The following is a 23,762-nucleotide window of genomic DNA, read 5'->3' as shown; positions in this document are numbered from 1 at the left end:
GCAGAGTGTAAACAACAACAACCCAGCTTTGTTGTGTATGTAACCATAGGGATTTGTGATGTCACCTAGAACCTTCACAGCAGCGACAGCTTTATGAGGAGCATCAGCACTGCTCTGCCTGAGCAGAACCATCACCGCCATAGGTTGTCAAATAACCCGGGTTTAACCCACACAGGTAAGTCCAATGGGGTGCAGGCATGTCCTCTATGCTTACAGCTTCCCGTGGGTGTTGGTTTGATACCGTTTGGGGACAGCCAAGGAGGCATCTGCAGGCAACAAAGGTAGGTGTGTGCTTGTGTGTGTGTTTCCTATGCAGATCCTAAGCCCAGTGTCACATGCAAGTAGGAGGAGTAAGAAGGGTTCCTGGCAAATCCGGGTTATGGATTGCATTTAAAAAGGCCCCGTGGGAGTGCAATGGGCCCCTGTCTTGCTGCTTAGCAATAATGGTATGGGTTTAGGTTCTGCTGTGTGTACTGGTGGTTGACTGCCCCCCAGCCCAGAGTGTGCATGGAAAATTGTCTGGCAGCCTCCCTGACAGCAAGCAGTGATAGTGCCCATGAAGGGCACCTTGTTGGGCCCGCCCCTTTCACGGTTATCGCTTCTCGGCCTTTTGGCTAAGATCAAGTGTAGTATCTGTTCTTATCAGTTTAATATCTGATACGTCCCCTATCTGGGGACCATATATTAAATGGATTTTTGAGAACGGGGGCCGATTTCGAAGCTTGCTTCCGTCGCCCTATGCATTGACCCGATATGGCAGTATCTTCGGGTACAGTGCACCACCCCCTTACAGGGTTAAAAAGAAAGATTCCTACTTTCATTGCTACCTGCTTGCTGGCTAGCCAGCTAGCCAGCCCTGTGGGCCTTGCTGCTGCTGCAGCAGCCAAAAAACAAAAGGTGGTGCTGCTGCTGCTTCTGCTGCTTCTGCTTCTGCTTGTGTCTGGCCGCTGTTGGAGCGTCCAGGCACAGGACTTCTGCTGCTGCTGACTAAATGGCCTCCTTAATTGGATCATTTGAGTAGCCAGCACACCTGTGCAGGTAGGGCATGACATGATAGGCAGCTGCCTTGATAGCGGGTGGGTGCTGAATGTTCCTAATTGACAAAATAAGATTAATGCTTATGAAGAAATATAAAATCTCATCCCTTCCCCAATATCGCGCCACACCCCTACCCCTTAATTCCCTGGTTGAACTTGATGGACATATGTCTTTTTTCGACCGTACTAACTATGTAACTATGTAACATAACATGGGGGGGGGGGGGGGTCTCCTGGCTGTTCACACAGGTGTGTCATTGCTGTACATTGACCATGCATTGCTTCTGTGGTATTGCAAAGGCAAAGACAAATGCTTCCAGCCATCCATTGCACTAATGGATTGGTCATCAGCTGGCTGTCTATGTCCCGCATCAATATAGACCAAAGTACAGAGGGTTAGGCTATGCTATTGTGCACCTACCTGATGCATCAGAAGGTGCGAGGCCCTTGCTAAATTCTGTGCACAGACTTTGAGATCTATACTTTAGACTGTATCTAAACCTGCTCCAACATGGACTGACATTCTGGCCTACTTTCAGCCGATGCGACTTGTCTGTCGCTGAACAGTCGCTTTTTATGTATTCAGCACCTATGTATAATGTTGTAAAAATGCTCTAGAAGCTAAAGTCGCAGAAATGTCACACATATTTGGCCTGCAACTTTCTGTGCGACAAATTCAGACAGGAAAAATCAGTATAAATCCTTAGAAAATTATCCCCCAGTGTCTCCATCTGCTGGCGGTATTGAATAAGCATTGCTGCACTGATGGGGTATGCATTAGACGAAAAAAAAGAAGAAAAAGAAGAATAATACGCCCAGAAAAGAGGCGAAAAGGAGAAAAACGTAAAAAAACGTGAAAAAAAAGTAAGAGGAAGAGAAGGGAAAAAAAGGTGGAAATGGGTTTAAAAGTGATTTCGGCGGAGAAATATATATATATATATATATATACGCGCACACACACACATATATATAAACGTATTCTCCGTTGAGATATTGCAGCCGCTGCTGTGTCCAGGCCCAGGAGCCTTAGCACTGTGCTGTGATGTCACTCAATACCACTGACATCACTAGGTGTAAACAACATCTCTCCTTTGCTGTGTATGTGACTATGGAGCTGTTTGGTGATGTCGTCTATTATGGCCTTCATAGAAGCAACAGGAGATTGTTGCATCCATCTAGAACCCTCAGAACTACAGTGCTATGATGTCACTCACTTCCACAGGCCTTGCAGAGTGTAAACAACAACAACCCAGCTTTGTTGTGTATGTAACCATAGGGATTTGTGATGTCACCTAGAACCTTCACAGCAGCGACAGCTTTATGAGGAGCATCAGCACTGCTCTGCCTGAGCAGAACCATCACCGCCATAGGTTGTCAAATAACCCGGGTTTAACCCACACAGGTAAGTCCAATGGGGTGCAGGCATGTCCTCTATGCTTACAGCTTCCCGTGGGTGTTGGTTTGATACCGTTTGGGGACAGCCAAGGAGGCATCTGCAGGCAACAAAGGTAGGTGTGTGCTTGTGTGTGTGTTTCCTATGCAGATCCTAAGCCCAGTGTCACATGCAAGTAGGAGGAGTAAGAAGGGTTCCTGGCAAATCCGGGTTATGGATTGCATTTAAAAAGGCCCCGTGGGAGTGCAATGGGCCCCTGTCTTGCTGCTTAGCAATAATGGTATGGGTTTAGGTTCTGCTGTGTGTACTGGTGGTTGACTGCCCCCCAGCCCAGAGTGTGCATGGAAAATTGTCTGGCAGCCTCCCTGACAGCAAGCAGTGATAGTGCCCATGAAGGGCACCTTGTTGGGCCCGCCCCTTTCACGGTTATCGCTTCTCGGCCTTTTGGCTAAGATCAAGTGTAGTATCTGTTCTTATCAGTTTAATATCTGATACGTCCCCTATCTGGGGACCATATATTAAATGGATTTTTGAGAACGGGGGCCGATTTCGAAGCTTGCTTCCGTCGCCCTATGCATTGACCCGATATGGCAGTATCTTCGGGTACAGTGCACCACCCCCTTACAGGGTTAAAAAGAAAGATTCCTACTTTCATTGCTACCTGCTTGCTGGCTAGCCAGCTAGCCAGCCCTGTGGGCCTTGCTGCTGCTGCAGCCAAAAAACAAAAGGTGGTGCTGCTGCTGCTTCTGCTGCTTCTGCTGCTTCTGCTTCTGCTTGTGTCTGGCCGCTGTTGGAGCGTCCAGGCACAGGACTTCTGCTGCTGCTGACTAAATGGCCTCCTTAATTGGATCATTTGAGTAGCCAGCACACCTGTGCAGGTAGGGCATGACATGATAGGCAGCTGCCTTGATAGCGGGTGGGTGCTGAATGTTCCTAATTGACAAAATAAGATTAATGCTTATGAAGAAATATAAAATCTCATCCCTTCCCCAATATCGCGCCACACCCCTACCCCTTAATTCCCTGGTTGAACTTGATGGACATATGTCTTTTTTCGACCGTACTAACTATGTAACTATGTAACATAACATGGGGGGGGGGGGGGGGTCTCCTGGCTGTTCACACAGGTGTGTCATTGCTGTACATTGACCATGCATTGCTTCTGTGGTATTGCAAAGGCAAAGACAAATGCTTCCAGCCATCCATTGCACTAATGGATTGGTCATCAGCTGGCTGTCTATGTCCCGCATCAATATAGACCAAAGTACAGAGGGTTAGGCTATGCTATTGTGCACCTACCTGATGCATCAGAAGGTGCGAGGCCCTTGCTAAATTCTGTGCACAGACTTTGAGATCTATACTTTAGACTGTATCTAAACCTGCTCCAACATGGACTGACATTCTGGCCTACTTTCAGCCGATGCGACTTGTCTGTCGCTGAACAGTCGCTTTTTATGCATTCAGCACCTATGTATAATGTTGTAAAAATGCTCTAGAAGCTAAAGTCGCAGAAATGTCACACATATTTGGCCTGCAACTTTCTGTGCGACAAATTCAGACAGGAAAAATCAGTATAAATCCTTAGAAAATTATCCCCCAGTGTCTCCATCTGCTGGCGGTATTGAATAAGCATTGCTGCACTGATGGGGTATGCATTAGACGAAAAAAAAGAAGAAAAAGAAGAATAATACGCCCAGAAAAGAGGCGAAAAGGAGAAAAACGTAAAAAAACGTGAAAAAAAAGTAAGAGGAAGAGAAGGGAAAAAAAGGTGGAAATGGGTTTAAAAGTGATTTCGGCGGAGAAATATATATATATATATATATATATATATATATATATATATATATATATATATACGCGCACACACACACATATATATAAACGTATTCTCCGTTGAGATATTGCAGCCGCTGCTGTGTCCAGGCCCAGGAGCCTTAGCACTGTGCTGTGATGTCACTCAATACCACTGACATCACTAGGTGTAAACAACATCTCTCCTTTGCTGTGTATGTGACTATGGAGCTGTTTGGTGATGTCGTCTATTATGGCCTTCATAGAAGCAACAGGAGATTGTTGCATCCATCTAGAACCCTCAGAACTACAGTGCTATGATGTCACTCACTTCCACAGGCCTTGCAGAGTGTAAACAACAACAACCCAGCTTTGTTGTGTATGTAACCATAGGGATTTGTGATGTCACCTAGAACCTTCACAGCAGCGACAGCTTTATGAGGAGCATCAGCACTGCTCTGCCTGAGCAGAACCATCACCGCCATAGGTTGTCAAATAACCCGGGATTAACCCACACAGGTAAGTCCAATGGGGTGCAGGCATGTCCTCTATGCTTACAGCTTCCCGTGGGTGTTGGTTTGATACCGTTTGGGGACAGCCAAGGAGGCATCTGCAGGCAACAAAGGTAGGTGTGTGCTTGTGTGTGTGTTTCCTATGCAGATCCTAAGCCCAGTGTCACATGCAAGTAGGAGGAGTAAGAAGGGTTCCTGGCAAATCCGGGTTATGGATTGCATTTAAAAAGGCCCCGTGGGAGTGCAATGGGCCCCTGTCTTGCTGCTTAGCAATAATGGTATGGGTTTAGGTTCTGCTGTGTGTACTGGTGGTTGACTGCCCCCCAGCCCAGAGTGTGCATGGAAAATTGTCTGGCAGCCTCCCTGACAGCAAGCAGTGATAGTGCCCATGAAGGGCACCTTGTTGGGCCCGCCCCTTTCACGGTTATCGCTTCTCGGCCTTTTGGCTAAGATCAAGTGTAGTATATGCTTGCTTGATCTGGCTGGAAGGAGCCCGGGGTACCCGCTCCTTTTCCCTGGGGGATCGTCCCATCTATATGGTGGGACTAAACCCCCTTGCTGACATCAGGGTGGCGGCTTAGTCCCCGGGCAACGAGGAGCGATCACCACCTACCTACCTACCTACCTGCCTGCAGTAGGGGAGGTGTTTTTTCTGCGATGGAGGAGGCTGGCAAGAAAGGAGAGCCTGCTGGAGGTGTACCTAGCTACGCCAGACTACGAAATGGAGTCCGAATTACTCTTTTGGATGCTGGAAAGAAGGAGAGAGGTTTATTCTTCGTGGTGGAGGAGATTTTGTTCCAGTTTTTTGAGCTGAGGAAGGACCAGATATTATCGATGCTGGAATTTCCAAGAAATGGAGTCTATGATGTGGTTCTGGTTTCGGAGGAGGACTATGGTGTGTTCTGCAATAAAGCATTGCTGTGGAAGTCGCACCCTAAGTTGGGAGGGGTAGAGATTACTCCCCATTTCCCGACTCGGGAAAGACTTATAACTGTGAGGATGTACAGTCCGTATATCACAGAAGAAGAGATTGTTCTGTTCCTTTCTAGATTCTGTGAGGAGGTGAAGCCAAAAGGCAAGATCTATAATCAATATGGACTTTGGACGACAAAGTGGAAATTTCAAGTGAAGTTTCAGAAAACACCTGATGGAAAGCTAATTTATCCCCCAGGGCGTTTTAAGATTGGCCCAGTAAATGGGGACCTGTTCTTTTCAGGCATGGACGACTTTTGTCGAAAGTGTAAAAGGTATGGCCATAGGAAAGATTTTTGTGATATTGTTTGGTGCTATAAATGCCAAGAAGAAGGCCATGAGCCAGAAGCATGTAAGGTGAAGAAAAAGTGTCATCTATGTGGTGATGAGGGACACCTGGCAGTAATGTGTCCTAAGAAGAAGAAGAAGAAAAAGGAGGTTATGAAACGAAGTAGGGAGGAGGAAACTGATGTGAGGGAAGAACCTGAAGAGGAGGAAACTCCAACCAGGAAAGTGATGGAGGAGAAGAAAAGGAAAGAAAATGAAGAAGAATATGTATCGGTAGAGTATGGAGGCTCTCTTGATGTTGTCTTCAAGAGTGTGTCAAAAAAAGAAAAAAAAGCCTTTGACGAGGATTTGGGAAATCTGAAAGAAAGATTGGGAATCAAAGTCAATGAAGCAAGGGATAAAGTCTATTGTTCCTTTCACGCAGATATAGATAGATTTGTGGAAACATACAAGGTTCCAGCGTGGCTGGCGATTCCAGCCAAAAGTGAGATGCTGAGTGGATCTATAACTTGTGGTTTCTTAGACTTCTTGATGGTCTTTGCATGGAGAAGAGGAATGACATTTGGGTAATTTTTCTTTAAGAAATTATAGAATTATAGTATGGTTAGTTTTGGTTTGATAATTTTTTTATGTTTTAAATATGGTTTCTTTTATTGTTTAAAAAAAAAAAAAAAAAAAGAGATAAAGAAATAAAGAAAAACGGGTTTTCCTGATGATGAACAAAAAATCAAGCTCAAATAAGATCTTAGAGCTCTGATGGAGTTCTGAGGGTTAACTAAAAAAAAAAATCTGTTCTTATCAGTTTAATATCTGATACGTCCCCTATCTGGGGACCATATATTAAATGGATTTTTGAGAACGGGGGCCGATTTCGAAGCTTGCTTCCGTCGCCCTATGCATTGACCCGATATGGCAGTATCTTCGGGTACAGTGCACCACCCCCTTACAGGGTTAAAAAGAAAGATTCCTACTTTCATTGCTACCTGCTTGCTGGCTAGCCAGCCCTGTGGGCCTTGCTGCTGCTGCAGCCAAAAAACAAAAGGTGGTGCTGCTGCTGCTTCTGCTGCTTCTGCTTCTGCTTGTGTCTGGCCGCTGTTGGAGCGTCCAGGCACAGGACTTCTGCTGCTGCTGACTAAATGGCCTGCTTAATTGGATCATTTGAGTAGCCAGCACACCTGTGCAGGTAGGGCATGACATGATAGGCAGCTGCCTTGATAGCGGGTGGGTGCTGAATGTTCCTAATTGACAAAATAAGATTAATGCTTATGAAGAAATATAAAATCTCATCCCTTCCCCAATATCGCGCCACACCCCTACCCCTTAATTCCCTGGTTGAACTTGATGGACATATGTCTTTTTTCGACCGTACTAACTATGTAACTATGTAACATAACATGGGGGGGGGGGGGGTCTCCTGGCTGTTCACACAGGTGTGTCATTGCTGTACATTGACCATGCATTGCTTCTGTGGTATTGCAAAGGCAAAGACAAATGCTTCCAGCCATCCATTGCACTAATGGATTGGTCATCAGCTGGCTGTCTATGTCCCGCATCAATATAGACCAAAGTACAGAGGGTTAGGCTATGCTATTGTGCACCTACCTGATGCATCAGAAGGTGCGAGGCCCTTGCTAAATTCTGTGCACAGACTTTGAGATCTATACTTTAGACTGTATCTAAACCTGCTCCAACATGGACTGACATTCTGGCCTACTTTCAGCCGATGCGACTTGTCTGTCGCTGAACAGTCGCTTTTTATGTATTCAGCACCTATGTATAATGTTGTAAAAATGCTCTAGAAGCTAAAGTCGCAGAAATGTCACACATATTTGGCCTGCAACTTTCTGTGCGACAAATTCAGACAGGAAAAATCAGTATAAATCCTTAGAAAATTATCCCCCAGTGTCTCCATCTGCTGGCGGTATTGAATAAGCATTGCTGCACTGATGGGGTATGCATTAGACGAAAAAAAAGAAGAAAAAGAAGAATAATACGCCCAGAAAAGAGGCGAAAAGGAGAAAAACGTAAAAAAACGTGAAAAAAAAGTAAGAGGAAGAGAAGGGAAAAAAAGGTGGAAATGGGTTTAAAAGTGATTTCGGCGGAGAAATATATATATATATATATATATATATATATATATATATATATATATATACGCGCACACACACACATATATATAAACGTATTCTCCGTTGAGATATTGCAGCCGCTGCTGTGTCCAGGCCCAGGAGCCTTAGCACTGTGCTGTGATGTCACTCAATACCACTGACATCACTAGGTGTAAACAACATCTCTCCTTTGCTGTGTATGTGACTATGGAGCTGTTTGGTGATGTCGTCTATTATGGCCTTCATAGAAGCAACAGGAGATTGTTGCATCCATCTAGAACCCTCAGAACTACAGTGCTATGATGTCACTCACTTCCACAGGCCTTGCAGAGTGTAAACAACAACAACCCAGCTTTGTTGTGTATGTAACCATAGGGATTTGTGATGTCACCTAGAACCTTCACAGCAGCGACAGCTTTATGAGGAGCATCAGCACTGCTCTGCCTGAGCAGAACCATCACCGCCATAGGTTGTCAAATAACCCGGGTTTAACCCACACAGGTAAGTCCAATGGGGTGCAGGCATGTCCTCTATGCTTACAGCTTCCCGTGGGTGTTGGTTTGATACCGTTTGGGGACAGCCAAGGAGGCATCTGCAGGCAACAAAGGTAGGTGTGTGCTTGTGTGTGTGTTTCCTATGCAGATCCTAAGCCCAGTGTCACATGCAAGTAGGAGGAGTAAGAAGGGTTCCTGGCAAATCCGGGTTATGGATTGCATTTAAAAAGGCCCCGTGGGAGTGCAATGGGCCCCTGTCTTGCTGCTTAGCAATAATGGTATGGGTTTAGGTTCTGCTGTGTGTACTGGTGGTTGACTGCCCCCCAGCCCAGAGTGTGCATGGAAAATTGTCTGGCAGCCTCCCTGACAGCAAGCAGTGATAGTGCCCATGAAGGGCACCTTGTTGGGCCCGCCCCTTTCACGGTTATCGCTTCTCGGCCTTTTGGCTAAGATCAAGTGTAGTATCTGTTCTTATCAGTTTAATATCTGATACGTCCCCTATCTGGGGACCATATATTAAATGGATTTTTGAGAACGGGGGCCGATTTCGAAGCTTGCTTCCGTCGCCCTATGCATTGACCCGATATGGCAGTATCTTCGGGTACAGTGCACCACCCCCTTACAGGGTTAAAAAGAAAGATTCCTACTTTCATTGCTACCTGCTTGCTGGCTAGCCAGCTAGCCAGCCCTGTGGGCCTTGCTGCTGCTGCAGCCAAAAAACAAAAGGTGGTGCTGCTGCTGCTTCTGCTGCTTCTGCTTCTGCTTGTGTCTGGCCGCTGTTGGAGCGTCCAGGCACAGGACTTCTGCTGCTGCTGACTAAATGGCCTCCTTAATTGGATCATTTGAGTAGCCAGCACACCTGTGCAGGTAGGGCATGACATGATAGGCAGCTGCCTTGATAGCGGGTGGGTGCTGAATGTTCCTAATTGACAAAATAAGATTAATGCTTATGAAGAAATATAAAATCTCATCCCTTCCCCAATATCGCGCCACACCCCTACCCCTTAATTCCCTGGTTGAACTTGATGGACATATGTCTTTTTTCGACCGTACTAACTATGTAACTATGTAACATAACATGGGGGGGGGGGGGGTCTCCTGGCTGTTCACACAGGTGTGTCATTGCTGTACATTGACCATGCATTGCTTCTGTGGTATTGCAAAGGCAAAGACAAATGCTTCCAGCCATCCATTGCACTAATGGATTGGTCATCAGCTGGCTGTCTATGTCCCGCATCAATATAGACCAAAGTACAGAGGGTTAGGCTATGCTCTTGTGCACCTACCTGATGCATCAGAAGGTGCGAGGCCCTTGCTAAATTCTGTGCACAGACTTTGAGATCTATACTTTAGACTGTATCTAAACCTGCTCCAACATGGACTGACATTCTGGCCTACTTTCAGCCGATGCGACTTGTCTGTCGCTGAACAGTCGCTTTTTATGTATTCAGCACCTATGTATAATGTTGTAAAAATGCTCTAGAAGCTAAAGTCGCAGAAATGTCACACATATTTGGCCTGCAACTTTCTGTGCGACAAATTCAGACAGGAAAAATCAGTATAAATCCTTAGAAAATTATCCCCCAGTGTCTCCATCTGCTGGCGGTATTGAATAAGCATTGCTGCACTGATGGGGTATGCATTAGACGAAAAAAAAGAAGAAAAAGAAGAATAATACGCCCAGAAAAGAGGCGAAAAGGAGAAAAACGTAAAAAAACGTGAAAAAAAAGTAAGAGGAAGAGAAGGGAAAAAAAGGTGGAAATGGGTTTAAAAGTGATTTCGGCGGAGAAATATATATATATATATATATATACGCGCACACACACACATATATATAAACTTATTCTCCGTTGAGATATTGCAGCCGCTGCTGTGTCCAGGCCCAGGAGCCTTAGCACTGTGCTGTGATGTCACTCAATACCACTGACATCACTAGGTGTAAACAACATCTCTCCTTTGCTGTGTATGTGACTATGGAGCTGTTTGGTGATGTCGTCTATTATGGCCTTCATAGAAGCAACAGGAGATTGTTGCATCCATCTAGAACCCTCAGAACTACAGTGCTATGATGTCACTCACTTCCACAGGCCTTGCAGAGTGTAAACAACAACAACCCAGCTTTGTTGTGTATGTAACCATAGGGATTTGTGATGTCACCTAGAACCTTCACAGCAGCGACAGCTTTATGAGGAGCATCAGCACTGCTCTGCCTGAGCAGAACCATCACCGCCATAGGTTGTCAAATAACCCGGGTTTAACCCACACAGGTAAGTCCAATGGGGTGCAGGCATGTCCTCTATGCTTACAGCTTCCCGTGGGTGTTGGTTTGATACCGTTTGGGGACAGCCAAGGAGGCATCTGCAGGCAACAAAGGTAGGTGTGTGCTTGTGTGTGTGTTTCCTATGCAGATCCTAAGCCCAGTGTCACATGCAAGTAGGAGGAGTAAGAAGGGTTCCTGGCAAATCCGGGTTATGGATTGCATTTAAAAAGGCCCCGTGGGAGTGCAATGGGCCCCTGTCTTGCTGCTTAGCAATAATGGTATGGGTTTAGGTTCTGCTGTGTGTACTGGTGGTTGACTGCCCCCCAGCCCAGAGTGTGCATGGAAAATTGTCTGGCAGCCTCCCTGACAGCAAGCAGTGATAGTGCCCATGAAGGGCACCTTGTTGGGCCCGCCCCTTTCACGGTTATCGCTTCTCGGCCTTTTGGCTAAGATCAAGTGTAGTATCTGTTCTTATCAGTTTAATATCTGATACGTCCCCTATCTGGGGACCATATATTAAATGGATTTTTGAGAACGGGGGCCGATTTCGAAGCTTGCTTCCGTCGCCCTATGCATTGACCCGATATGGCAGTATCTTCGGGTACAGTGCACCACCCCCTTACAGGGTTAAAAAGAAAGATTCCTACTTTCATTGCTACCTGCTTGCTGGCTAGCCAGCTAGCCAGCCCTGTGGGCCTTGCTGCTGCTGCAGCCAAAAAACAAAAGGTGGTGCTGCTGCTGCTTCTGCTTCTGCTTGTGTCTGGCCGCTGTTGGAGCGTCCAGGCACAGGACTTCTGCTGCTGCTGACTAAATGGCCTCCTTAATTGGATCATTTGAGTAGCCAGCACACCTGTGCAGGGTAGGGCATGACATGATAGGCAGCTGCCTTGATAGCGGGTGGGTGCTGAATGTTCCTAATTGACAAAATAAGATTAATGCTTATGAAGAAATATAAAATCTCATCCCTTCCCCAATATCGCGCCACACCCCTACCCCTTAATTCCCTGGTTGAACTTGATGGACATATGTCTTTTTTCGACCGTACTAACTATGTAACTATGTAACATAACATGGGGGGGGGGGGGGGGTCTCCTGGCTGTTCACACAGGTGTGTCATTGCTGTACATTGACCATGCATTGCTTCTGTGGTATTGCAAAGGCAAAGACAAATGCTTCCAGCCATCCATTGCACTAATGGATTGGTCATCAGCTGGCTGTCTATGTCCCGCATCAATATAGACCAAAGTACAGAGGGTTAGGCTATGCTATTGTGCACCTACCTGATGCATCAGAAGGTGCGAGGCCCTTGCTAAATTCTGTGCACAGACTTTGAGATCTATACTTTAGACTGTATCTAAACCTGCTCCAACATGGACTGACATTCTGGCCTACTTTCAGCCGATGCGACTTGTCTGTCGCTGAACAGTCGCTTTTTATGTATTCAGCACCTATGTATAATGTTGTAAAAATGCTCTAGAAGCTAAAGTCGCAGAAATGTCACACATATTTGGCCTGCAACTTTCTGTGCGACAAATTCAGACAGGAAAAATCAGTATAAATCCTTAGAAAATTATCCCCCAGTGTCTCCATCTGCTGGCGGTATTGAATAAGCATTGCTGCACTGATGGGGTATGCATTAGACGAAAAAAAAGAAGAAAAAGAAGAATAATACGCCCAGAAAAGAGGCGAAAAGGAGAAAAACGTAAAAAAACGTGAAAAAAAAGTAAGAGGAAGAGAAGGGAAAAAAAGGTGGAAATGGGTTTAAAAGTGATTTCGGCGGAGAAATATATATATATATATATATATATATATATATATATATATATACGCGCACACACACACATATATATAAACGTATTCTCCGTTGAGATATTGCAGCCGCTGCTGTGTCCAGGCCCAGGAGCCTTAGCACTGTGCTGTGATGTCACTCAATACCACTGACATCACTAGGTGTAAACAACATCTCTCCTTTGCTGTGTATGTGACTATGGAGCTGTTTGGTGATGTCGTCTATTATGGCCTTCATAGAAGCAACAGGAGATTGTTGCATCCATCTAGAACCCTCAGAACTACAGTGCTATGATGTCACTCACTTCCACAGGCCTTGCAGAGTGTAAACAACAACAACCCAGCTTTGTTGTGTATGTAACCATAGGGATTTGTGATGTCACCTAGAACCTTCACAGCAGCGACAGCTTTATGAGGAGCATCAGCACTGCTCTGCCTGAGCAGAACCATCACCGCCATAGGTTGTCAAATAACCCGGGTTTAACCCACACAGGTAAGTCCATTGGGGTGCAGGCATGTCCTCTATGCTTACAGCTTCCCGTGGGTGTTGGTTTGATACCGTTTGGGGACAGCCAAGGAGGCATCTGCAGGCAACAAAGGTAGGTGTGTGCTTGTGTGTGTGTTTCCTATGCAGATCCTAAGCCCAGTGTCACATGCAAGTAGGAGGAGTAAGAAGGGTTCCTGGCAAATCCGGGTTATGGATTGCATTTAAAAAGGCCCCGTGGGAGTGCAATGGGCCCCTGTCTTGCTGCTTAGCAATAATGGTATGGGTTTAGGTTCTGCTGTGTGTACTGGTGGTTGACTGCCCCCCAGCCCAGAGTGTGCATGGAAAATTGTCTGGCAGCCTCCCTGACAGCAAGCAGTGATAGTGCCCATGAAGGGCACCTTGTTGGGCCCGCCCCTTTCACGGTTATCGCTTCTCGGCCTTTTGGCTAAGATCAAGTGCAGTTTGCTCTGGTCTGGCCAGAGGGTGCGATCTCTGGGTCTACCCAGTTTGCCGGAGGAAGATTTTTTTCACTGTGGTCCTGTACCGACAGATTATCATCTGGAAGAATGGCTGGAGTAAAGAATACTATCCGCATGGAGGTGGATCCTGCAAGTTCCAAGAACAACATGGTTTATCTGGTGAGAGACATCATTATGGAGAAGATTGGAGTGGACAAGGCTGAAATCTTCAGTGTTAATGAGTCTCCCCGCAGGGGCTCCTATGAGGTAACCTTTGTGGATGAGGGCAGGTGTTTGCATGTGTATGAATACTTAAGGAATCTCAGCAATGAGCCCTTGCTGGTTGGGGTGAAGATTACTCCACTGTTTGGTCTGCGGGAAAAACTGTGATAGTGCATGTGCATAATCCTTACACAGATGTGGAAATTATTAAGAACTTTTTGCACAAGTACTGTGACTATGTGAAGGGTGGAGAGAAACAGACGAATGTACTGGGGATTTTTAACTGCAATTATAAGTTTGTGGTTAAATTAAAAGTAGACCCTACTTGTGTTGGGGGTTTTAAACACCCCCCTGCCAGTTTTTCCATTGCAGGTTATAGGGGGTACCTGTCCTATGCTGGTCAGCCTTCCTACTGCAGGAATTGTTTTTCCTTTGGACATTTAAAGGAGAACTGTGTGCAAGGACAAATGTGCAGGAACTGTAATACTGCTGGCCACCATGCTGGAAGTTGTCCTAAAGCCAGGAAATGTGACTTATGTCGGGAGGAAGGTCATGTTTATAAGGACTGCCCTGGGGTGAGAAGTCCTTTATTCAGTAGTGTGGTGAGAGAGGGGGAAATAGTGAGGAGATTGGCCCCTCTGAAGACCATTGCAGCTCCTCAGAAGCCCCCTGATGTTCAGGCTGCAGTCTCTGATGCCTTCAGACAGTTGGAGGAAGTTATTGAGGGAGTGCAGAGTCCTAGTCACTCTGTGGAGTCTGTTCACCCCTCTGACCCTGTTCACATTGAGCCATTTCCATCCTCAGGTGAGACTGATTTGTGTAACAGGGAGGGTGGTGGGAAACATAATGCAGAGGATGAAAATTATGATGGCTTTCAACTGGTGCATGGAGGGAAGTCTGCCAAGAAAAGAAGAGGTGAGAAGGGTGCGGACTCGCGCCCGGAAACCAGCAACTTTTATGAAGTCCTGGAGACGGATGTTATGGAGGCTACTGAGAGTGGTGAATAACTATGCTGGGACTTGATTTGCTAGTTAGTAGCAGGTGGCTGATGCACCTGTGTAGCTCATGCAGGGTTAAACCTTGTTCTTTGTAGCTTTAGGCTATGGGTTTTGTTGTATGTTCTCAAAATGTGAGAGTGTTTAAAAATAAGGCTAGGAGAGCTGCTATTTTAAGTTTTTTAGCTCAGGAAAATGCTGCAATTTTTTGTTTGCAGGAGTGTGGTATTGATCTCACCATAAGTCAGGATGAATGGGTGTATGGTCGGTGTGTGTGGTCTGGGAGTGTTTTGAATAAGAATGATGGTGTGGGGATCTTGATTAAATCACCTGACATTGCTGTGGAAAGCTATGTGGTAATTGAACCTGGCAGGTGTATTTCTGCTGTATTAAGTTATAAAAATGTGAAATTTCGTTTGATTAATGTTTATGCTCCTGCATATAAAAATGAAAGAAAAAATTTGTTTGATAAGTTAAAGTTTTATGTTCAGGGCAAGATGCCTGTTATTTTAGTTGGAGATATGAATGTTGATTTAACAAAAAAAGCTTTTGATGTATCTGGTAGAAAATTATTTGAGTTAGTCTCTGATTTTAGGTTAAGGGATATCCAAGAGTTATGTAATATTAATCCTAATTTATGTACATATCATGCAGATAGAGGTAATTTTCACTCTAAGTTAGATTATTGTTTTTTGTCTGAGAGTTTGAATGCTTTAAGTTACAGACAGAGGTCTGTTTGTTATTCGGACCATGATTCCTTGCTGTGTGAGATTGATGTGGGTCAGAGTGCTGTGTATGGGAGAGGTTTGTGGAAAATGAATATTAAACATTTAGATAGTGTGGATGTGAGAGATCAGTATGAATGTATGTATAAGAAGTGGTGTGGAAAGAAAGGTGAGTTTGATAACATTATTTTGTGGTGGGAATGGGTTAAAAAGAAAACAAAGTCCTTTTTTAAGTCCTTTGGATACAAAGTCGCTGCTCTTAAGAGGGAGCAATATGTGAAGTTGAATGCGCGTTTGTCCTATTTGTGTAGGTTGAGAGATTGTGGAGTGGATGTTCAGGATGATATTGTGAGCACTAAGAGGGAGATTAATAATTTTGTGTTGGAAAAGGGTAGGAGTATCATGTATAGGGCCAAGTTAGATAAATTGGAACATGATGAGAAATGTTCACGTTATTTTTTCAAAAAAGTTTTTTCTAAAAAACCTGTTATTGATATGATTGTGAGAGAGGATGGTAGGGAAGTGACTGGTGATGGTGTGAGTGAGGAAATTGCATGCTTTTATGAGGAGCTGTATGGAGAGAAGTGGAGAGATGAGAATTTGGAGAGTGAGGTATTGAGTGTGTTGGATGGGAAGCTTGGAGAAGCTGAGCAGGCTTTTGTTATGCGTAAGATTTCAAGTGAAGAAGTATGGGATGTAGTGCAGAAAATGTCAGCGAATAAGACTCCAGGGGAAGATGGTTTGCCTGTGGAATTTTATCGTTTTTTGTGGAATGTGGTGGGTAAGGATGTTGTTGCAGTGTGTCAGTTTATGTGGGAGAATATGGAAATTGCGGAGAGTATGCGTGGTGGTGTGGTAGTATTAATTCCAAAAAAAGGGAATTTAAAAAATTTAAAGAATTGGCGTCCAATTACGTTACTTAACTGCGATTATAAGATCTATGCAAAAATTATTGCTAATCGAATGAGGGATGTTGTTGAATGTGTGGTTGGTTATGATCAGTTTTGTGCTGTGCCTGGACGTCGTATACATGAGAGTTTGTGTCTGTTGAGAGATTGTTTGTGGGATTGTAAGAGTAGAAAACAAAATGCTTATTTGTTGTCACTTGATTTTGAAAAGGCGTATGATAGGTTGTCTCATAATTTTTTGTTCAGGGTATTGTTGCGAATGGGGTTTCCGAGTGATTTTGTGTGGAGAGTTAGGAGTTTGTATGATAGAATATATAGTAGGATGCTCGTTAATGGATGTGTGGGGAGAAGAGTGAATGTTTTTTCAGGAGTAAGGCAGGGGTGCCCGCTCTCGCCAGTAGCGTTTATATGCGCGATTGAGCCTCTGTTATGTCTGATTAGGAGGGATAAGATAGTGAGAGGTGTTCATATTCCTGGTAGCAATGGTAGGGAATTTAAAGTGAATGCTTATATGGATGATGTATGTGTCCTGTGTGATTCTGAGTGTGCTGTGAGGAGAGTGAGGCTTTTGGTTTCAATTTTCTGTGGTGCGTCTGCTTTTAAAGTGAATTGGTTAAAGAGCGAATGTAAATGCTTTGGTGAAGGTGGGTTAAGTAGTGATGTTGGGGTGAATGTAGTGGAGGGGGCTATTAAAGTATTGGGGATTAAGTTTAGTAAGGACTTGGATGGAAAGGAGAGTTGGGATGATGCAAAAAAGAAGGTAGAGATGCGTTTGAATTTTTGGAGTATGAGAAGTCTTTCTTTTATTGGAAAAATTGTGGTTATTAAAAGTGTTGTTTTACCAATTTTTCTGTATGTTGCTATGATTTTTCCTCCGCAGTATATGTGTTTAAGGAGTCTGAATCGGGTTTTGTTTGTCTTTTTCTGGGGGTCTAAAGTAGAAAGATTAAGGAGAGAAGTGGTGATTAAAAATTGGCGGAAGGGTGGGATGAGTTTTCCAAATCTGGAGGTTTATTTTGGAGTGAATATTTTAGTTTTCATACTGGTCATTATTGAAGGAGATAAGAAGATGTCTTGTATGACTAAGTTTCTTGCTGGAAGACTGTTTGTTAGGCTGAAGTGGTGTAAGAGGGATCTGAGTAGGCCTGTTGCTTTTGAGGTTCCTAAGTGGTATGAGTGGGTTGTGAGGTTTTTGGAGAAATTTGAGTTGATAGAAGAAGAGATGAGTGTGTTGAAGAATAAACGTTTGGTGATGAGAATGATTGAGAGTAAAGAGGTTGTATGTAATATTAATTCTGTGAGGGGAGCGGATGTGGAGAAAGTTTGGAAGAAAGTAAGGATGGATGGTATGTCTAATAAGCAAAAGGAGATTGTGTGGCAAAGTCTACATGGTGTGTTGTCTGTGAGAGAGTTTCAGAAAGCAAGGGGTTTGGTGAGATGTGATGTGTGTCCTAGAGTGGGTTGTAATGGTTTTGAAAGTGTTATTCATCTCTTTTGGAATTGTAAGTATGCTCGTGAGGTTGTTAGAAGGCTTGGTCCTTTATGCAAGGAGTTGACAGGTATGGAGTTTTTGTCTTTTGAGATGATGATGTTTGGGCTTTGTGTAAGTGGAGGTCAGAATGTAAGAGTGTTGTGGTTATTGTTGTCGTGTATTAAGGAAGTCTTGTGGGATGTGAGGAATGTTTATGTGTTTTTGAGGAAAGAAGTGAGTGTTAATAATAGTGTGCGAATGGTGTTAGGCAAACTGTATTTGTGTTATTTGTGGGATTCTAAGAGGGGTGGGATTGATGCGGAAGGCATTTGGAAATCGAAAAAATGGATTCATCTTGTTGATTTATCTTGATTGTTTTTTTTTGTCTGTTTGATTGATAAATAAAGTTTCCCAATGATGAGAGGGTTGTGTGTTACAGAAAGTTTGTAATGCCAGTTTGAAAGTATTGCTTGGAGTACTTTCATCCCCTACCTGAGGGATTTAAAAAAAAAAAAAAAAAAAAAAAATCTGTTCTTATCAGTTTAATATCTGATACGTCCCCTATCTGGGGACCATATATTAAATGGATTTTTGAGAACGGGGGCCGATTTCGAAGCTTGCTTCCGTCGCCCTATGCATTGACCCGATATGGCAGTATCTTCGGGTACAGTGTACCACCCCCTTACAGGGTTAAAAAGAAAGATTCCTACTTTCATTGCTACCTGCTTGCTGGCTAGCCAGCTAGCCAGCCCTGTGGGCCTTGCTGCTGCTGCAGCCAAAAAACAAAAGGTGGTGCTGCTGCTGCTTCTGCTGCTTCTGCTTCTGCTTGTGTCTGGCCGCTGTTGGAGCATCCAGGCACAGGACTTCTGCTGCTGCTGACTAAATGGCCTCCTTAATTGGATCATTTGAGTAGCCAGCACACCTGTGCAGGTAGGGCATGACATGATAGGCAGCTGCCTTGATAGCGGGTGGGTGCTGAATGTTCCTAATTGACAAAATAAGATTAATGCTTATGAAGAAATATAAAATCTCATCCCTTCCCCAATATCGCGCCACACCCCTACCCCTTAATTCCCTGGTTGAACTTGATGGACATATGTCTTTTTTCGACCGTACTAACTATGTAACTATGTAACATAACATGGGGGGGGGGGGGGTCTCCTGGCTGTTCACACAGGTGTGTCATTGCTGTACATTGACCATGCATTGCTTCTGTGGTATTGCAAAGGCAAAGACAAATGCTTCCAGCCATCCATTGCACTAATGGATTGGTCATCAGCTGGCTGTCTATGTCCCGCATCAATATAGACCAAAGTACAGAGGGTTAGGCTATGCTATTGTGCACCTACCTGATGCATCAGAAGGTGCGAGGCCCTTGCTAAATTCTGTGCACAGACTTTGAGATCTATACTTTAGACTGTATCTAAACCTGCTCCAACATGGACTGACATTCTGGCCTACTTTCAGCCGATGCGACTTGTCTGTCGCTGAACAGTCGCTTTTTATGTATTCAGCACCTATGTATAATGTTGTAAAAATGCTCTAGAAGCTAAAGTCGCAGAAATGTCACACATATTTGGCCTGCAACTTTCTGTGCGACAAATTCAGACAGGAAAAATCAGTATAAATCCTTAGAAAATTATCCCCCAGTGTCTCCATCTGCTGGCGGTATTGAATAAGCATTGCTGCACTGATGGGGTATGCATTAGACGAAAAAAAAGAAGAAAAAGAAGAATAATACGCCCAGAAAAGAGGCGAAAAGGAGAAAAACGTAAAAAAACGTGAAAAAAAAGTAAGAGGAAGAGAAGGGAAAAAAAGGTGGAAATGGGTTTAAAAGTGATTTCGGCGGAGAAATATATATATATATATATATATATATATATATATATATATATATACGCGCACACACACACATATATATAAACGTATTCTCCGTTGAGATATTGCAGCCGCTGCTGTGTCCAGGCCCAGGAGCCTTAGCACTGTGCTGTGATGTCACTCAATACCACTGACATCACTAGGTGTAAACAACATCTCTCCTTTGCTGTGTATGTGACTATGGAGCTGTTTGGTGATGTCGTCTATTATGGCCTTCATAGAAGCAACAGGAGATTGTTGCATCCATCTAGAACCCTCAGAACTACAGTGCTATGATGTCACTCACTTCCACAGGCCTTGCAGAGTGTAAACAACAACAACCCAGCTTTGTTGTGTATGTAACCATAGGGATTTGTGATGTCACCTAGAACCTTCACAGCAGCGACAGCTTTATGAGGAGCATCAGCACTGCTCTGCCTGAGCAGAACCATCACCGCCATAGGTTGTCAAATAACCCGGGTTTAACCCACACAGGTAAGTCCAATGGGGTGCAGGCATGTCCTCTATGCTTACAGCTTCCCGTGGGTGTTGGTTTGATACCGTTTGGGGACAGCCAAGGAGGCATCTGCAGGCAACAAAGGTAGGTGTGTGCTTGTGTGTGTGTTTCCTATGCAGATCCTAAGCCCAGTGTCACATGCAAGTAGGAGGAGTAAGAAGGGTTCCTGGCAAATCCGGGTTATGGATTGCATTTAAAAAGGCCCCGTGGGAGTGCAATGGGCCCCTGTCTTGCTGCTTAGCAATAATGGTATGGGTTTAGGTTCTGCTGTGTGTACTGGTGGTTGACTGCCCCCCAGCCCAGAGTGTGCATGGAAAATTGTCTGGCAGCCTCCCTGACAGCAAGCAGTGATAGTGCCCATGAAGGGCACCTTGTTGGGCCCGCCCCTTTCACGGTTATCGCTTCTCGGCCTTTTGGCTAAGATCAAGTGTAGTATCTGTTCTTATCAGTTTAATATCTGATACGTCCCCTATCTGGGGACCATATATTAAATGGATTTTTGAGAACGGGGGCCGATTTCGAAGCTTGCTTCCGTCGCCCTATGCATTGACCCGATATGGCAGTATCTTCGGGTACAGTGCACCACCCCCTTACAGGGTTAAAAAGAAAGATTCCTACTTTCATTGCTACCTGCTTGCTGGCTAGCCAGCTAGCCAGCCCTGTGGGCCTTGCTGCTGCTGCAGCCAAAAAACAAAAGGTGGTGCTGCTGCTGCTTCTGCTGCTTCTGCTTCTGCTTGTGTCTGGCCGCTGTTGGAGCGTCCAGGCACAGGACTTCTGCTGCTGCTGACTAAATGGCCTCCTTAATTGGATCATTTGAGTAGCCAGCACACCTGTGCAGGTAGGGCATGACATGATAGGCAGCTGCCTTGATAGCGGGTGGGTGCTGAATGTTCCTAATTGACAAAATAAGATTAATGCTTATGAAGAAATATAAAATCTCATCCCTTCCCCAATATCGCGCCACACCCCTACCCCTTAATTCCCTGGTTGAACTTGATGGACATATGTCTTTTTTCGACCGTACTAACTATGTAACTATGTAACATAACATGGGGGGGGGGGGGGGGGGGTCTCCTGGCTGTTCACACAGGTGTGTCATTGCTGTACATTGACCATGCATTGCTTCTGTGGTATTGCAAAGGCAAAGACAAATGCTTCCAGCCATCCATTGCACTAATGGATTGGTCATCAGCTGGCTGTCTATGTCCCGCATCAATATAGACCAAAGTACAGAGGGTTGGGCTATGCTATTGTGCACCTACCTGATGCATCAGAAGGTGCGAGGCCCTTGCTAAATTCTGTGCACAGACTTTGAGATCTATACTTTAGACTGTATCTAAACCTGCTCCAACATGGACTGACATTCTGGCCTACTTTCAGCCGATGCGACTTGTCTGCCGCTGAACAGTCGCTTTTTATGTATTCAGCACCTATGTATAATGTTGTAAAAATGCTCTAGAAGCTAAAGTCGCAGAAATGTCACACATATTTGGCCTGCAACTTTCTGTGCGACAAATTCAGACAGGAAAAATCAGTATAAATCCTTAGAAAATTATCCCCCAGTGTCTCCATCTGCTGGCGGTATTGAATAAGCATTACTGCACTGATGGGGTATGCATTAGACGAAAAAAAAGAAGAAAAAGAAGAATAATACGCCCAGAAAAGAGGCGAAAAGGAGAAAAACGTAAAAAAACGTGAAAAAAAAGTAAGAGGAAGAGAAGGGAAAAAAAGGTGGAAATGGGTTTAAAAGTGATTTCGGCGGAGAATATATATATATATATATATATATATATATATATATATATATATATATACGCGCACACACACACATATATATAAACGTATTCTCCGTTGAGATATTGCAGCCGCTGCTGTGTCCAGGCCCAGGAGCCTTAGCACTGTGCGGTGATGTCACTCAATACCACTGACATCACTAGGTGTAAACAACATCTCTCCTTTGCTGTGTATGTGACTATGGAGCTGTTTGGTGATGTCGTCTATTATGGCCTTCATAGAAGCAACAGGAGATTGTTGCATCCATCTAGAACCCTCAGAACTACAGTGCTATGATGTCACTCACTTCCACAGGCCTTGCAGAGTGTAAACAACAACAACCCAGCTTTGTTGTGTATGTAACCATAGGGATTTGTGATGTCACCTAGAACCTTCACAGCAGCGACAGCTTTATGAGGAGCATCAGCACTGCTCTGCCTGAGCAGAACCATCACCGCCATAGGTTGTCAAATAACCCGGGTTTAACCCACACAGGTAAGTCCAATGGGGTGCAGGCATGTCCTCTATGCTTACAGCTTCCCGTGGGTGTTGGTTTGATACCGTTTGGGGACAGCCAAGGAGGCATCTGCAGGCAACAAAGGTAGGTGTGTGCTTGTGTGTGTGTTTCCTATGCAGATCCTAAGCCCAGTGTCACATGCAAGTAGGAGGAGTAAGAAGGGTTCCTGGCAAATCCGGGTTATGGATTGCATTTAAAAAGGCCCCGTGGGAGTGCAATGGGCCCCTGTCTTGCTGCTTAGCAATAATGGTATGGGTTTAGGTTCTGCTGTGTGTACTGGTGGTTGACTGCCCCCCAGCCCAGAGTGTGCATGGAAAATTGTCTGGCAGCCTCCCTGACAGCAAGCAGTGATAGTGCCCATGAAGGGCACCTTGTTGGGCCCGCCCCTTTCACGGTTATCGCTTCTCGGCCTTTTGGCTAAGATCAAGTGTAGTATCTGTTCTTATCAGTTTAATATCTGATACGTCCCCTATCTGGGGACCATATATTAAATGGATTTTTGAGAACGGGGGCCGATTTCGAAGCTTGCTTCCGTCGCCCTATGCATTGACCCGATATGGCAGTATCTTCGGGTACAGTGCACCACCCCCTTACAGGGTTAAAAAGAAAGATTCCTACTTTCATTGCTACCTGCTTGCTGGCTAGCCAGCTAGCCAGCCCTGTGGGCCTTGCTGCTGCTGCAGCCAAAAAACAAAAGGTGGTGCTGCTGCTGCTTCTGCTGCTTCTGCTTGTGTCTGGCCGCTGTTGGAGCGTCCAGGCACAGGACTTCTGCTGCTGCTGACTAAATGGCCTCCTTAATTGGATCATTTGAGTAGCCAGCACACCTGTGCAGGTAGGGCATGACATGATAGGCAGCTGCCTTGATAGCGGGTGGGTGCTGAATGTTCCTAATTGACAAAATAAGATTAATGCTTATGAAGAAATATAAAATCTCATCCCTTCCCCAATATCGCGCCACACCCCTACCCCTTAATTCCCTGGTTGAACTTGATGGACATATGTCTTTTTTCGACCGTACTAACTATGTAACTATGTAACATAACATGGGGGGGGGGGGGGGGTCTCCTGGCTGTTCACACAGGTGTGTCATTGCTGTACATTGACCATGCATTGCTTCTGTGGTATTGCAAAGGCAAATACAAATGCTTCCAGCCATCCATTGCACTAATGGATTGGTCATCAGCTGGCT

General features: G+C 44.8%; 8 non-coding genes and 1 pseudogene across 8 annotated transcripts; all 9 read left to right on the top strand.

The window, feature by feature from the left end:
* Window positions 1–594: 594 nt before the first annotated feature.
* Window positions 595–785, top strand: LOC130343339 (U2 spliceosomal RNA). Its single transcript, XR_008882682.1, has one exon. It is a non-coding gene; the product is annotated as a U2 spliceosomal RNA (small nuclear RNA).
* Window positions 786–2,858: 2,073 nt separating this feature from the next.
* Window positions 2,859–3,049, top strand: LOC130343338 (U2 spliceosomal RNA). Its single transcript, XR_008882681.1, has one exon. It is a non-coding gene; the product is annotated as a U2 spliceosomal RNA (small nuclear RNA).
* Window positions 3,050–5,159: 2,110 nt separating this feature from the next.
* Window positions 5,160–5,295, top strand: LOC130343296 (U2 spliceosomal RNA; annotated as a pseudogene).
* A 1,454-nt stretch (window positions 5,296–6,749) lies between these two features.
* On the top strand, window positions 6,750–6,934 carry LOC130343283 (U2 spliceosomal RNA). The gene has a single exon (XR_008882638.1). It is a non-coding gene; the product is annotated as a U2 spliceosomal RNA (small nuclear RNA).
* Window positions 6,935–9,021: 2,087 nt separating this feature from the next.
* LOC130343337 (U2 spliceosomal RNA) lies at window positions 9,022–9,212 on the top strand. The gene has a single exon (XR_008882680.1). It is a non-coding gene; the product is annotated as a U2 spliceosomal RNA (small nuclear RNA).
* A 2,069-nt stretch (window positions 9,213–11,281) lies between these two features.
* Window positions 11,282–11,472, top strand: LOC130343335 (U2 spliceosomal RNA). The gene has a single exon (XR_008882679.1). It is a non-coding gene; the product is annotated as a U2 spliceosomal RNA (small nuclear RNA).
* Window positions 11,473–18,392: 6,920 nt separating this feature from the next.
* On the top strand, window positions 18,393–18,589 carry LOC130343287 (U2 spliceosomal RNA). Its single transcript, XR_008882642.1, has one exon. It is a non-coding gene; the product is annotated as a U2 spliceosomal RNA (small nuclear RNA).
* A 2,091-nt stretch (window positions 18,590–20,680) lies between these two features.
* LOC130343334 (U2 spliceosomal RNA) lies at window positions 20,681–20,871 on the top strand. Its single transcript, XR_008882678.1, has one exon. It is a non-coding gene; the product is annotated as a U2 spliceosomal RNA (small nuclear RNA).
* Window positions 20,872–22,970: 2,099 nt separating this feature from the next.
* On the top strand, window positions 22,971–23,161 carry LOC130343333 (U2 spliceosomal RNA). The gene has a single exon (XR_008882677.1). It is a non-coding gene; the product is annotated as a U2 spliceosomal RNA (small nuclear RNA).
* The last annotated feature ends 601 nt before the right edge of the window (window positions 23,162–23,762 follow it).

The sequence above is a fragment of the Hyla sarda genome, unplaced genomic scaffold (genome assembly GCF_029499605.1).
Source record: "Hyla sarda isolate aHylSar1 unplaced genomic scaffold, aHylSar1.hap1 scaffold_678, whole genome shotgun sequence".
Taxonomy (NCBI): domain Eukaryota; kingdom Metazoa; phylum Chordata; class Amphibia; order Anura; family Hylidae; genus Hyla; species Hyla sarda.
This window is presented reverse-complemented; position numbering and strand designations above follow the sequence as displayed.